The 13,734-nt window shown below is 37.5% G+C and overlaps 1 protein-coding gene across 5 annotated transcripts in view; it reads left to right on the top strand.

The window, feature by feature from the left end:
• The window catches only part of TESPA1 (thymocyte expressed, positive selection associated 1), a 42,754-nt gene extending 29,487 nt beyond the window's left edge, over positions 1 to 13,267 (top strand). For all 5 annotated transcript variants that reach the window (XM_032291675.1, XM_032291684.1, XM_032291669.1 and 2 more), the window contains one exon: positions 12,948 to 13,267. The gene's annotated coding sequence lies outside the window, so the exon portion shown is untranslated. The remainder of the gene's footprint in view (positions 1 to 12,947) is intronic.
• Positions 13,268 to 13,734: the final 467 nt, after the last annotated feature.

Consider the following 13,734-nt stretch of genomic DNA (forward strand, 5'->3'; position numbering starts at 1 on the left):
TAAAAGAAAAGTAATCATGCAATGCCTGTTCTCAGACAACAGTGGAATTAAACTAAAACTCAATAACAGAAAAATTGCTGGAAAATCCCAAAACACTTAGAGATTCAACAACATACTTCTAAATGACACATAAGTAGAAGCAGGAATATAATGAGAAATTTAGAAAGACTTAGAACTAAAGAAAATGAAAACACAACTTATCAAAATTTGTGAGATCCAATGAAAGCAATGCTTAGAGGTAAATATATAACATTGGATGTGTATATTATAAAAGAAGAAAGCCCAAAATCAATCACCTCAGCTTTAATCCTAGGAAACTAAATAAAGAAGAGAAAATTAAATCTAAAGTAAGCAGAAGAAAAAGAAATAAAAATTAGAGCAGAGATCAACAAAATGGAAAATAAGAAATCAATAGATAAAATTAACCAAACCAAAAACTGGTTCTTGGAAAAGGTCAATAAAATCAGTAAGCCTCTACCCAAGCTAAATAAGAAAAAGAGAGAACGGACACAATTTACCAATATGAGAAATGAAAGAGAGGCCATCACTACAGATCCACAGACATTAAAAAGATAATAAAGGAATACTATGAACAACTGTATGCCCACATTTGATGACCTAGATGAGATGGATCGATTCCTTCCAAGACACAATGTCACACATGAAGAAATGGGCAATGTGAGTAGTCCGGTATCTATTAAAGAGATTAAATCAATAATCAATAACCTTCAAAAACAGAAAGCACCAGACACAGATGGGCCAATTAATTCTATCGAACATTTAAAAAAGAAATTATATTAATTATCTACTATCTCTTTAAGAAGATAGAAGCAGGAGGGGAAAAAAAAAAAGAAAGATAGAAGCAGAAAGAATACTTCTTAACTCATTCTATGAATCCAGCATTACCTATTACCAAAACCATAGGAAGATATTACCAGAAAACTACAGACCAATAACTTTAATGAACATAGATGTATAAATCCCCAATAAAATATTAGCAAATCAAAACCTGAAATGTATAAAAATAAGTGTACGCTGTTAGAAAATGGGACTTATCCAAGGTATGCAAGCCTGGTTCAACATTTAGAAATAAATTACTGTAATCCATCATGGGCAAAAGAAGAAAAATCACATGATCACTATAATAGATGCAGAATAAGTATTTGACAAAATCCAACTGCCATTGAATAAAACTCTCAGTAAACTGGGAAATCTCCATAACCTAGGAATGGAAAGGTACTTCCTCAGCTTGATAAAGAATGCACAAAAAAGAAACCTACAGCTAATTTCTTACTTAATAACCATTAAGTTATAAATTATAAATTCAAAGCTTTTCCATGTGCCCTCTTAGCACTGCTTTTCAACATGGGATTGGAAGTCCTAGCTAATACAATAACGCAAGAAAAGAAAATATAAGGTATACATAATGGGAAGGGATAAATAAACTGCCTTTGATTGCAGATGGTGATCATCTAAGTAAAATCTGAAAAAAATGACAAAAACCAAAAACCTCCTGGAACTAATAAACAATTATAGCAGGGTTGCAGAATATAAGGTTAATATACAAAAGCCAACTGCTTTACTCTATACCAGCAATAAACAGATGGAATTTGAAATTTAAAACATAGCTTATGTTAGCACGCCCCAAAATGAAATACTTGGGATGAATTTAACAAAATACATACATGATCTATATGTGTATGTAAAAAGCTGTAAAACTCTAATGAAAGAAATAAAAGAAGAACTAAGAGGAGAGATACTCCATTCATAGCTTATGGATAGGAAGTCTCAATATTGTCAAGATGTTAGTTCTTCTCAATTGTAGATTCAATGCAATCCCAATCAAAATCCCAACAAAATTTTTTATGTATCAATAAACTGATACTAAAGTTTATATGGATAGGCAAAAACCCAGAATAACTAATAAAGTACTGAAGGAAAAGAACAAAGTTGGGGGATTGATACGACCCAGCTTCAAGACTTTCTATAAGCTGGGCACAGTGGCTCACGTTTGTAATCCCAGCACTTTGGGAGGCCAAGGTGAGGGGATGGCTGGATAACAATAACAATACTGAAACCAGCCTGACAGCATAGCAAGACCTCATCTCTGCAAAAAATAAAAATAAAAATAAATTAGCCAACATAGTGGCACATGCCTGTAATCTTAGCTACTCAGGAGGCTGATGCAGGAAGATTGCTTGAGCCCAAGAGTTCAAGGTTATACTGAGCTATGATGCCACCACTGCACTCCAGCCTGGGTGACACAGGGAAACCCTGTGAAAAGAGAGAAGGGAAGGGGAGGAGAGGGGAGGAGAAGGGAGGGGAGGGAAGGGAAAAAGAGGAAGGAGAGGAAGGGAGGGAAGAGAAGAAAAGAAGGAAGAGGAAGGAAGGAAAGAAGGGAGAGAGGGAGGGAGGGAGGGAGGAAGGAAGGAAGGAGGGGGGGGGGGGGGGGAGGGGAGAGAGATGCCATAAAGCCATAGTAATCAAGACAGTGTGATATTGTTAAAGGAATAAACAAATAAATCAATAGAACAGAATAAAGAGGCCAGAAATAGATACACATGAAGTTAGTCGACTGATTTTTGACAAAGGAACAAAGGCAATACAGTGGTGAATAGTCTTTTCAGCAAGTGCTAGAACAACTGTATATACACAGGCAAAAATAAAACATGAATCTAGACACAGACTTTACACCCTTCCCAAAAATTAACTCCAACAAATCAAAGACCTAAATGTAAAATGCAAAACTGTAAAATTTCTAAAAGGTAACATAGAAAATCTAGAGGATTTTAGGTTTGTGGATGACTTTATAGATGTAACACTAAAGGTACAACCCCTGAAAGAAAAAATTGATGTTGGACTTCATTGAAATTACAGATTTTTTTCTCTGAAAGACACTGTCAAGAGAATGAAAACATAAATCACAGACTGGAGAAATTATTTACAAAATATATATCAGATAAAGAACTGCTCTCCAAAATATGCAAAGAATTCTTAAACACATTAATAAGAACACAAACAATCTGATTAAATGAATGGATAAAGAAACTGTGGTACATCCAGACAATAGAATATTATTCAGTATTAAAAATAAAGGTACTATCAAGCCGTGAAAAGAAATGGAGGACCAGGTGTGGTGGCTCACACTTGTAATCCCAGTACTAGCATTTTGGGAGGCCGAGGCCGGTGGATCACCTCAGATCAGAAGTTCGAGACTGGTCTGGCCAACATGGTGAAACCCCGTCTCTACTAAAAACACAAAAATTAGCCGGGCGACTTCAACCTGCAATCATGGGAACCTTTCCATTACATTTCTGGGCAATCTGTGCCATGCCCAGAACACAAATTCTTCTCACAAACCTGTCCCAACGTTGTCTAAAGGTCAGTATTTTAAAATATTAGAATTGAATTGCTAGGGAGAAAATATTGCTAGCAGCGAGACTGTCTCAAAAAAAAAAAAAGGCGGGGGGACGTGGAAGAAACTTAAATGCATATTACTAAGTGAAAGGAACCAATCTGAGAAGAGACAGTAAAAAGGTAAATGGTTAGAAGGAAGAGAAGAATAAATAGTAGAGCACAAAGGATTTTTAGGGCAGTGAAATTACTCTATATGATACTAAAATGGTGAATACATGTCATTGTACATTTTTCCAAACCCATAGAACGTCCAACACCAAGACTGAACCCTAATGTAAACTATGGACTCTGGGTGATAATGAAGTGTTAGTGTAGGGTCATCAATTGTAACAAACGCACCACTATGGTGGGGAATGTTGATAACAGGGGAGGCTGTGCATGCATGGGTTCAGGGTGTACATGGGAAATCTCTGCACCTTCTGCTCAATTTTGTTGTGAACCTAAAACTTCTCTAAAAAAAAAAGTCTATTAAAATAAAAATTTATTATGTAGAGTCAGCTTACCTAATTCTTACTAATTCAATGATCTTGGAAAAATCACCCCACCTCAGTTTTGTCCTATGTAATAGAATAATGATAATAATTTTTATATATATGCACGTATACCTTTATATGGACTATATATTTACATAAAGTTTCAACACCTTACAGGTAGTATGTAAAGGTAATGTAATGTATTGGAATAACAATAATGTTGTTGCTGGTGCTACTGAATTTTACTAAAGGTAATTGTGGTCATAAAATAGTTGTTAATAGTTCACAATCTAGCAAGCTTTTAAAAAATAGTTTTTAAAAATAACTAATTTCCTGGGATCGACCCAATAGAATGGGACCTGGGCATTGTTTTTTCTTCTTCTTCTTCCTCTTCTTCTTTTTTTTTTTTTTTTTTTTTTTTAACAGAGTCTTGCTCTGTCACCCAGGCTGGAGTGGAGTGCAGTGGCACAATCTCTGCTCACTGCAACCTGCGCCTCTGGGTTCAAGCAATTCTCCTGCCTCAGCGTCCCGAATAGCTGGGATTACAGACATGTGCCACTATGCCCAGCTGATTTTTGTATTTTCAGTAGAGACAAGATTTCACCATATTGGCCAGACTGGTCTCGAACTCCTGACCTCAGATGATTTACCTGCCTCAGCCTCCCAAAGTGCTGGGATTACAGACATGAGCCACCATGCCCAGCCTATTTTTTCTTCTTTTAAAGCTTTCCCAGTGTGTTATATACCTTTGCTGCATAACAACCACCAAAAATGTAGTGCCTTTAAGGAATAATCATTTGTTGTCTGTCATTGTTCTCCGGGTTGACTGGGAGGATCTTTTGCTTCTCTAACCCAGGTTTACTTATGCAGCTGCATTTGTCAGGTGGCTGGACTGTAAGGTCAAATATAGACTCTCCCATGTGTCTGGGGTCATGGTGTTGAAAGTCAGCTGGGTGCCCTTCCCATGGGCTGTGTCATTGTTTGGTATCTGGTCTGCCTTTCTTACTTGGAAATTCAGCAGTAACAAAAGCTGCAATGCCTCTTTTTAAAGATATATTGGAAATTGTACAATGTCCCCTCTGCTACATCGTAGTGGTGAAAGCAAGTCGCAAAGCCAACCTGTATTCAAAGGGAAGGAAAACAGACTCTACTTTTTAATGGAGTGGCAAAGTTACATTGTAAAAAGGCAAGTGGGATGAGAGGGTTGTTGCAGCCATCTTTTAAGCAGTCTCTCATCAACAGTAATTCTGGAGCACCATGTCAGTTCAGAACCACCGGTTTAATTAAGGTGCTTTATTCCTCACATATTAAAGACTCACTGGGAGTAAGTGCTCATTCCAAAGCTCATTCAAACTCAGTCACAGCATACAAAATTTGAAAAGGAAAATTAACTTGTAGAGTCATCAAAGTCAAACAGAAAATCTGTAGTATATACTCCACAATTAGGTTCTTGCCAAGAATTAAATTTACTTTAAAATGCAACACTTGGCTTAAGTGTTGTTTGCCCAGCAGATGTCAGCCTTGCACAACAAAAATCCCAAGATGTTTCGCAAAGCAGGCTGGGTGCAGGATTTATATGGTTATACTTTTCTGGGCAATCTATGCAACGCCCAGAATACAAGTACCTCTCACAAACCCGTCCCAACTTTGTCTAAAGGTCAGTATTTTAAAATATTAGAGTTGAATTGCTAGGGAGAAAGTATTGCTAGGAGTCGTGCATTTCAAGTACCTAACTAGATTCCATTTTCTGCCAATAATGGGGCTTCATTACAGCAGGAGAGGTAATAGGTAAAAATACTGTATTTTATTGATTCTAAAGCACACATTTTAACATCTCTGAAATTAGGTTGTGTCTTAAAATTGGTAGTGTCAGCCAATTTAGTTGTCTTTTTTTTGGGAGGGGGGCCTCCTTAAGTGGAATGTAAAATAATTATGAGTCTTACAAAAGGTGGTTTATTATAATCAATGAAACAGAATAATTGTAAAAATTAAATGCACTTTTTCTCTCAAGTAAATTTGGAAAACATTTTATAGATTTTCTATGATTACTTAGAAGAATAAGGGATCTCTTTTTTCCTGACATAGTCTTTGGCTGAGGAAGGGGGTCACAGTAGTGCCCAAATTTTTTCAATGTTCTGTACATTTAATTATCTTTTCACAAAGCTATAAACTATTTCTCTTAATCCACTCCTCTATTACCCTTTAAGAGACCTCAAGAGAGAAGAGCTATGACAGCAGCTCAGTACTGCCAATATTAAAGCCTGTGTGATAAATATGGAAGGGGGAAGTTCACTCACCACAATCAAAGGCAGAGCTAAGTGAATAATTTTTTCAGTTCTACTGGGAAGTAGTCCCACTCCTCCGTTTTTCAGAGTCTGTCATTACTTCCTGGAGATTAATGGTTTTCTATTATAACGTTGTTTCAAGTCCCAGGTATTAACCACTACTTGTTTGTCGCGGATAGGAAATAGCAGCAGCACTCAGCCAGCCACCGTGTAGGGTTGTGCAGTCCATGCATTGCCCAAAGACACCCAGCTGGGTAGGCAAATGGGAATTAGAATCCAGCCCTACTGAGCTTGACATCCAAAAACTCAAGGAGTTTTTTCTTCTAAGGGCCAGCTCCATTTTTTTCTAATTCATTTACATAAGGTGAGTGCCTTTCTGTAATTAGGACAAGGGCACTGCTGTGCTTTGAATGAGTCTCACAGTGTTCATACATTGGAACCTTAATCCCCAAGGCAGTGCTGAGAGGTCGGACCTTTGAGAGGTGATTAGGTCATGAGGGCTCTGTCCTCATCAGTGGATTAATGTCAGTATTGTGGGAGTGGATCAGTTATCTCAAGTGAGTGAGCTTGCTATAAAACCAAGTTTGGTCCTGTCTTGCTTTCTTGCTCTCTCGCGCTGTTGTCTCCCTCCATCCTCCACCACAGGACGATGCTACAAGGAGGCCCTCACCAAATGCAGGCTTTTGACCTTGGGTTTGCCAGCCTCCAGAATTGTAAGAAAAAAATTTCTTTTCTTTAAAAGTTACCGTATCTGTGGTATTGTTATAGCAACACGAAATGGAGTAAAACAGGCACCTTTTCTGTTAAAAGAGGACCTTGGCCCCCAGCCAATAGCTTTCTTCACTTGCTGCTTTCTCATTGAGTCTCTGTAGGGAAAGAAGTTTTAATGTTCCTCCAAGTTTCTGAGAAAGGATGACCCACATCTTTCCTCATGATTTCCACCAAGCTCAAAAATTTCAAATTCACAGCCCTTTCTATTGGTTTTCTGTGTTGACATGTAAACCACTTGGCCTTTATCACACTTATAAGAGGCAGGGCCAAGGAGAGAGTTTTTCTTTGTTGTTGTTCTTTTTGTTTCTTTTACCATATCTGAGGTAGCACAGGCCAATATACATTCTCTTTGTCTAGTGACCGTATCTAGAGATGGTAGTTTTCATTTTTATGGTCAACTCTGCTGAGGGCAGCAGAAGAGACCGAAAGGACTAGGTAGGAATGCTCGTTCAGAACACAAGACAAAGAAGAAAACTTGTTTGAGATACCCCCAAATGGTGGGTAACTCAAAGCACTATCTGCTTTGTATTTGGTGGAACCTACGTAAGTTGGGTAGCTACAGTCTTGCTCTTTGATGTCAGATTGTCCTGTATGATAACATTACCAATAACAACAAATATATATAGTGGTTACTACATAGCAGACACTATCCTTAGCACTTATGGATATTCAATCATTTCACACTATGATGTAAGCTCTTTCATTATTCCCGATTTTATACATGATAATACTGGACACAGTTACTTTTGTATCAAATTCTGAAGAAGCACTGTCAGATGTGAAGTGTAGGAAGAAATTAGACAAGGGGGAGAGCTAGTGGGAGGACATCATGAGAATGTGAATGTTTTTCCACCTCATTTACAATTCTTATCAAGGTTGTTTTGCCTCTGTTGGGAAAATATAATTAAAAACAAAATCTCCTCCCACCCCAGGAAATCACTCCACAAATCTGTAAAAGAAAGAAAGCAGCTTTATTTTTGAATAAGAATTAAAGCAGACGATGATGTGCATTACAGAAAATCCACTAAACAGATTGCAAAGACAGAAGGAAATCTTACCCTTTTATATAACCAAGCAGATGCAACACATACATGGCTGTTATTAAATAAACAATATTTTGTCCTCAAGTAAGAAGACTTAACAGAATCACTCATCACTCAGAGTTCACCCTAGATTTACCTGGTAATTGGAGTGGCCATCTGTGTCCATCAATTGACTTTATCCAAAGAAAAATAAACTTCTCATATTTTTAAGACAGGAAGTAATTTTGCAAGTTAAAACAAAGTGCTTAAGTTAGATGCCCACCTGCCTGTGGAGACTGGAGGAGAGATGTGTTATCTTCCTTGATAATTACATGTCAAAGGGATGGCTCTCAACTTTTACCCATTTTTTTTAATTGGATGATCTATTTGTTTTGTTATTGAGTTGAAGAAGTTCCTTATATATTTTGGAATTATCATTTATTGAAAGAAGATATACAAGTGGCCATCAAGTACAGCAAAAGATTCTCAATATCAGTAATCATCAAGAAGATGCAAATCAAAATCACAATGTGATATTACCTCACACCTGTTAAGATGGCCATGAGTGAAAAGAAAAGATAGCTGTTGTCAAGCATGTAGAGTAACTGGAATTTCTGTACACTGTTGCTAAGAAGGTAACATGGTGCAGCTGCTGTGGAAAACAGTACTAAGTTTCCTCAAAACACAAAAAAATGGAACTACCATATGATGTAGCAATCCTATTGCTGGGTATTTATCCAAAAGAACTGAAATCAGGATCTTGAAGAGACCTTAACACTCCTATTTTCACTGCAGCACTATTCACAATGTCTAAGATGTGGAAACAAACTTAATGTCCATCAATGCATGAATGGATAAAGAAAATGTGACATAGATATACAATGAAATATTATTCAGCCTTTAAAAGAAAGAAGTCTTGCAATATGTGATGGCATGGATGAACCTTGTGGACATCATCTCTCTATATAAGAGTTATATGAGACAATATTTCTGAAAATGTTGTGGAGTATAACTACTAGAGGCTCTTTCTACCAGAAGGGCTGTGTAAGGTAACATGGATGAAACCAGGACCTCCTCTTCTCTGCACATCTTCAAAAGCAATGTTGACATAGCTTTCTGTGTGAATGTGGACACCTGAACATCGTGTGGCTTGGCAGCCTTCGAAGCAGCCTTGGTGATCCATTTGAACGACAACTTAGAAAATGGGGATTATGCAATGCAGATAGAGAGTATCTTTCTGGCTTCCACAGCCAAAAAAAAGAATGAGACAGTAAAGATAAAGGGAAGACCAAGGAAAAGAAGATACAGCAGTGTTCTTTTGTCTGTGGTTTTTCATTTTGTGATTTCATTTGCCTAGAATCCATTTTATACTTGAAAGGGATCAGGAAAAGAAAAAGACTTAGCAAGATCATGCAACTAGTTAGTATCAGGGCCAGAACTAGGGCCCAGGTCTCCTGAGATTCGAGCCAATGCTGTTTCCATCAGAGAATATGGCCCTGATTGAGCAGGAGTTTAGGCTGTTACTGTGGATCAGGGCAAGCCTCACTACCTGTACTTGGATCTAACCTTCATTTAATGTGTGCCTTGACCCTTTAAGCTAAGTAGCAACTCTCTTACACCTTTGTCATCACTGAAATGTGCTTGCCTTCTTATAAACTCACCACCAAGGGGAGCATTATACAGAATAAGCAGAAATGTTCACAGGATACTTTGAGCTCATAGTTTAGTGAAAGACATGATGAGAAAATCAGTAATTATTAATACTTTTCATCAAATGCCATAAGTACACAGAAATTAACTTCTCAGAAGATGACATTATTATTTTTTAATGATATGTGTTGGCAAAGATGTAGAGAAAGTGAGTCTGGACAGATGTGTAAACACTGAACAGGGAGAAGGTGGCTGAGGGGAGCAGAAAAAAAGAAAACAGAATATTGATATTCTAGGCAGTCAGAAAGACAAGTTCAAAGCCAGATGAATGGAATACCACAGTATCTTCTGAAACGACACCTTATGCCCAGTGAGAGAAAGGGGATGTTCTGGAGACAGGTCAAAAATGAAAATAGGAAAGATAAATAGAAAGCAGATTATAAAACAAAGTCTCCTATGTTATTTTAAGTGTTTTGATTTAGTCTAAGATAGGAGACCACAGGAGCCCACTGGAAAATTTACAAAGGAAGTGAGATGATTAGATTTGTCTTTTAGAAAGATTATTCTGGCAGAAATATAGGAGGTGGACTGGGTAGGAAGCCAGTGGAGTAAGGAAAATAATTTAACAATCTACTGCAGAAACCTGAGGAGAAATGTGATGATCAGAAATAAGCCGAAGGCAGTGGGAATGGAGGGCAGGATGAGTGAGATTCTGAGATATTTAGGAGGTAAGATGTCTAAGCCAGGACCACTTAGACTCATGTTTGGGAAGGAAGAATGGAATGAGGAACAGAAAGATAGAGCATGCAGGTTTCTTCTTGGGCAACTAAATGCATATAAATTTCATTTTATTAAGAATTAAGTAAAGTAGGAATAACAATTTGGAAGGCAAATATATTAAAGTATAATTTTCAAAAAAGTAAAATAATGACTGTCATGCAAATGTAGATAAATATGTCCAAAGACTTCCCTCAACTCATTAATTAATAAAGGTACCAGCAATATGCTTTAACTGGTCCAAACACTATTTGAGAAGTTAATTTATATAGAGAGAGAACTTAATAGATTGCCATTATTAGGTACAAAGATGGTTAATATTCAATAACAGCATAAACTTTATCTCTGGAATTGCTGGTTCCACTGGATGGAAATTATTTGCATCTCTACCAACATAAATCTGTAAGGTAACTCTGCCCTTGCAGCACTGTAAAATAGCACTGTAAATTGAAAGTCAAGACTAACACTGTCCTGAAAGAATATCTAGTTATCTTGTCTGACTATTTAGAACAAACTGGTGAGTTCATATCTGAACATGGTGAGTGTGAGGCACTTCTAAAATACTGAAATAAACAGGTCCATGTCTTGGATGCTTTTCTGTTGCCATAATAGAACATTATAAACTGGATGTTTTATTTTAGAAAAGAAATTTATTTACTACAGTTCTGGGAGCTGGGAAGTCCAAGGTTGAGGGACCACATCTGGTGAGGGCCTTCTTACTGCATCATAACATGGCAGAGGACATCACGTTGTAAAAAAGCAAGAGCATGCCATCTCAGGTCTCCCTTCCTCTTCTTATAAATCCCACCGTCTCATCATGGGAGTCTCACACTGATGAGTTTATGTAATCCTCTCTGAGAACCACCTCTTGATACTATCACAATGGTAATTATATTCCAACACAAATTTTGGAGGGCAAACTCAAACAGTAGTTCATAACACAGTTGGATAAAGAAATCTGGGGAATTGAGGTTTTTGGAATTCAAGGCTTACTTATAATAGGTGAAGACATAAGAAAAGATGGCTCACCCAAGAAAGCATGTAGAATCAGAATCTAAAGTAAAAAAAAAAAAAAAAAAAAAAAAAAAAAACCTTAGAAATACTAGGATTTAAAGATTTATCAAGGAAAAAAATATATATAAAGGAGAAATATTGATTGGAAAAAGAAATTTGCAAATAGAAACCAAGTGATGTTTCTCTCAAGAAGGAAGATGTAGTCTTTGGTAACATTTACCATAAAATATCCAACAGGAAGGAGAATGCAAAGCTACCATTGTATTTGTGACTAGATAACAATTACTAACCTTGAGAAGAATATTTTCATTTGAATGAAAGGGCTTTAAAATATTAATATGAAAAGTGAATAGGAAATGATGAAACGAAAGTAGGTAAACAATGTTTTTTTAGGTTGGGGAAAGTTTAAGCATATAGTAAATATTTCCCTGGAAGGAAAGAATCAACAGAATGGGAAAGGTTGTGGTTCAGGAGAGAAGGGATTATATTAGTCTGTTTTCACATTGCTATAAGGACCTACCTGAGACTGGGTAATTTGTAGAGAAAAGAGGTTTAATTGGCTCATAGTTCCACAGGCTGTGCAGGAAGCATGGCTGGGGAGACCTCAGGAGCTTTCAATCATGGCAGAAGGGGAAGGGGAAGGGGAAGCAAGCATATATTCACATGGCCAGCAGGAGAGAGAGAGAGAGAAGGGAGAAGGGCTACACGCTTTCAACCAACCAGATCTCATGAGAATTCACTCACTGTCATTGGGACAGCAAAGGGGAAATCCGCCCCTATGATCCAGTCACCTCCCTTGAGGCCCCACCTCCAACACTCAGGATCACAATTCAGGTGAGACACAGAGCCAAACCATATCAGGGATAATGATGGTGTGAAGTCACTGAGAACAGGGATGAAATGAGATTCAAAGCACTTTTGGGGGGTATAGCTAGCCATAAAGTAGTATGACAGATCTTTCTCTGAGATTAGAGGAAAGAAAAAATGGAAAAAAAAATTGTAAGTATAAATACAATTATATTGGTCATCTGGAAAGGAAGTGAAGAAAATTTCTGCCTATTTCATTCTCTCTTTTTTCTGTGAGGTCATACTAAAAAGTGTGAGTCAGGAGAAGAATGGTGAAAATTTGAGAATTCTCCTATGGAGAATAAAGAGAATTATTAATAGAAAATGCATTGCTAGTTGAATAGGTGAATAACACCAGGCTCATTTCAAGGTGCAAAACATGAATTGGTAGTGGTTTAGTGATATTCTCCAACAGTGCTCAGCAATCTATACAAAAGAAGAAAGGTATAAATATATGATTTTATAGGTATTAAACAGCAAGAGGTAAACTCTTGCAGGAATCTCATCTTATTATGAAAAGAGCAGAAACCCTAAGTCACATAACTCTGCTGCTGCTGCTGCTATTAGCTTTAAATATCACTTATAGTACTGAGAAACATTTCCACAGCTGAGATATGAAAGTTCCTGCCAACCTCAGTACCCAAAGTTGTTTCAAAAATGCATGATATGTATCTTTTTTATTCCCATTGCAGGCTTTTTCCACCACCACAACAGCATGTGGTCTGACAGAAGTGGCTTCATAGAGGAACCTAATTCCCACCTTTTTCAGGAAACTGCACTGTCCTCAACATCCAGCCTCTACTCCTTGGTCCTCCAAATCCCTGAGCTCAGCAGGAGGAAGGCAGCATCGTACATGGGAAAGAAGACCAGACTCAGAGATTTGGAATCCACATCCCAATGCTGCCACAAACTGCATGCACAGAGGAAGACCTTAGGCACATCATTTCATTTCTTTGTACACTGGTTTCTCCACTATGTGCATATTAAAATATATAATATAGACATTAGTAAACTGAACAAAGCCTTAGTTTTCTCTCAAGTTTTACATTGCCATGAGCAGTTAGGGGACTTTAGGATCAAGTTTAGGGGACAAGTTTGTTTCTAATACTTTCAAAGGGCCCAAGCTAAGAGAGGAAGGACATCTCACTTTCTGGCTTTAAAAGCATGGTGCATCCCACAGCATGATTCCCTCTGTGCCTCTGTTCATCCCATGTTCCTAACTAAATTCCAGAAAATCTTCCACAACAACAGAGACCTATCTTTCTTCTTGAGGCCTCTTTTGAAGAGACCAGCGTGGAAGCTCCCCCCTTAAATCCAGTTTATTTCTCTTCCCAAAACTTAGTATCTTTATAGAAAAAGAGATAAGAAGGATTCAGAGTCTCTCTTCCTAGCCAGTCATTGGGGGTTGGGGGGAATGCTATTTCTGCTGGCAGAAAACAGTACAAATAATTTTTTTAAATCACGGTATGTTTTTGAAGT

The sequence above is a fragment of the Sapajus apella genome, unplaced genomic scaffold, assembly GCF_009761245.1.
Source record: "Sapajus apella isolate SASKATOON/1434 unplaced genomic scaffold, GSC_monkey_1.0 scaffold2, whole genome shotgun sequence".
NCBI lineage: Eukaryota > Metazoa > Chordata > Mammalia > Primates > Cebidae > Sapajus > Sapajus apella.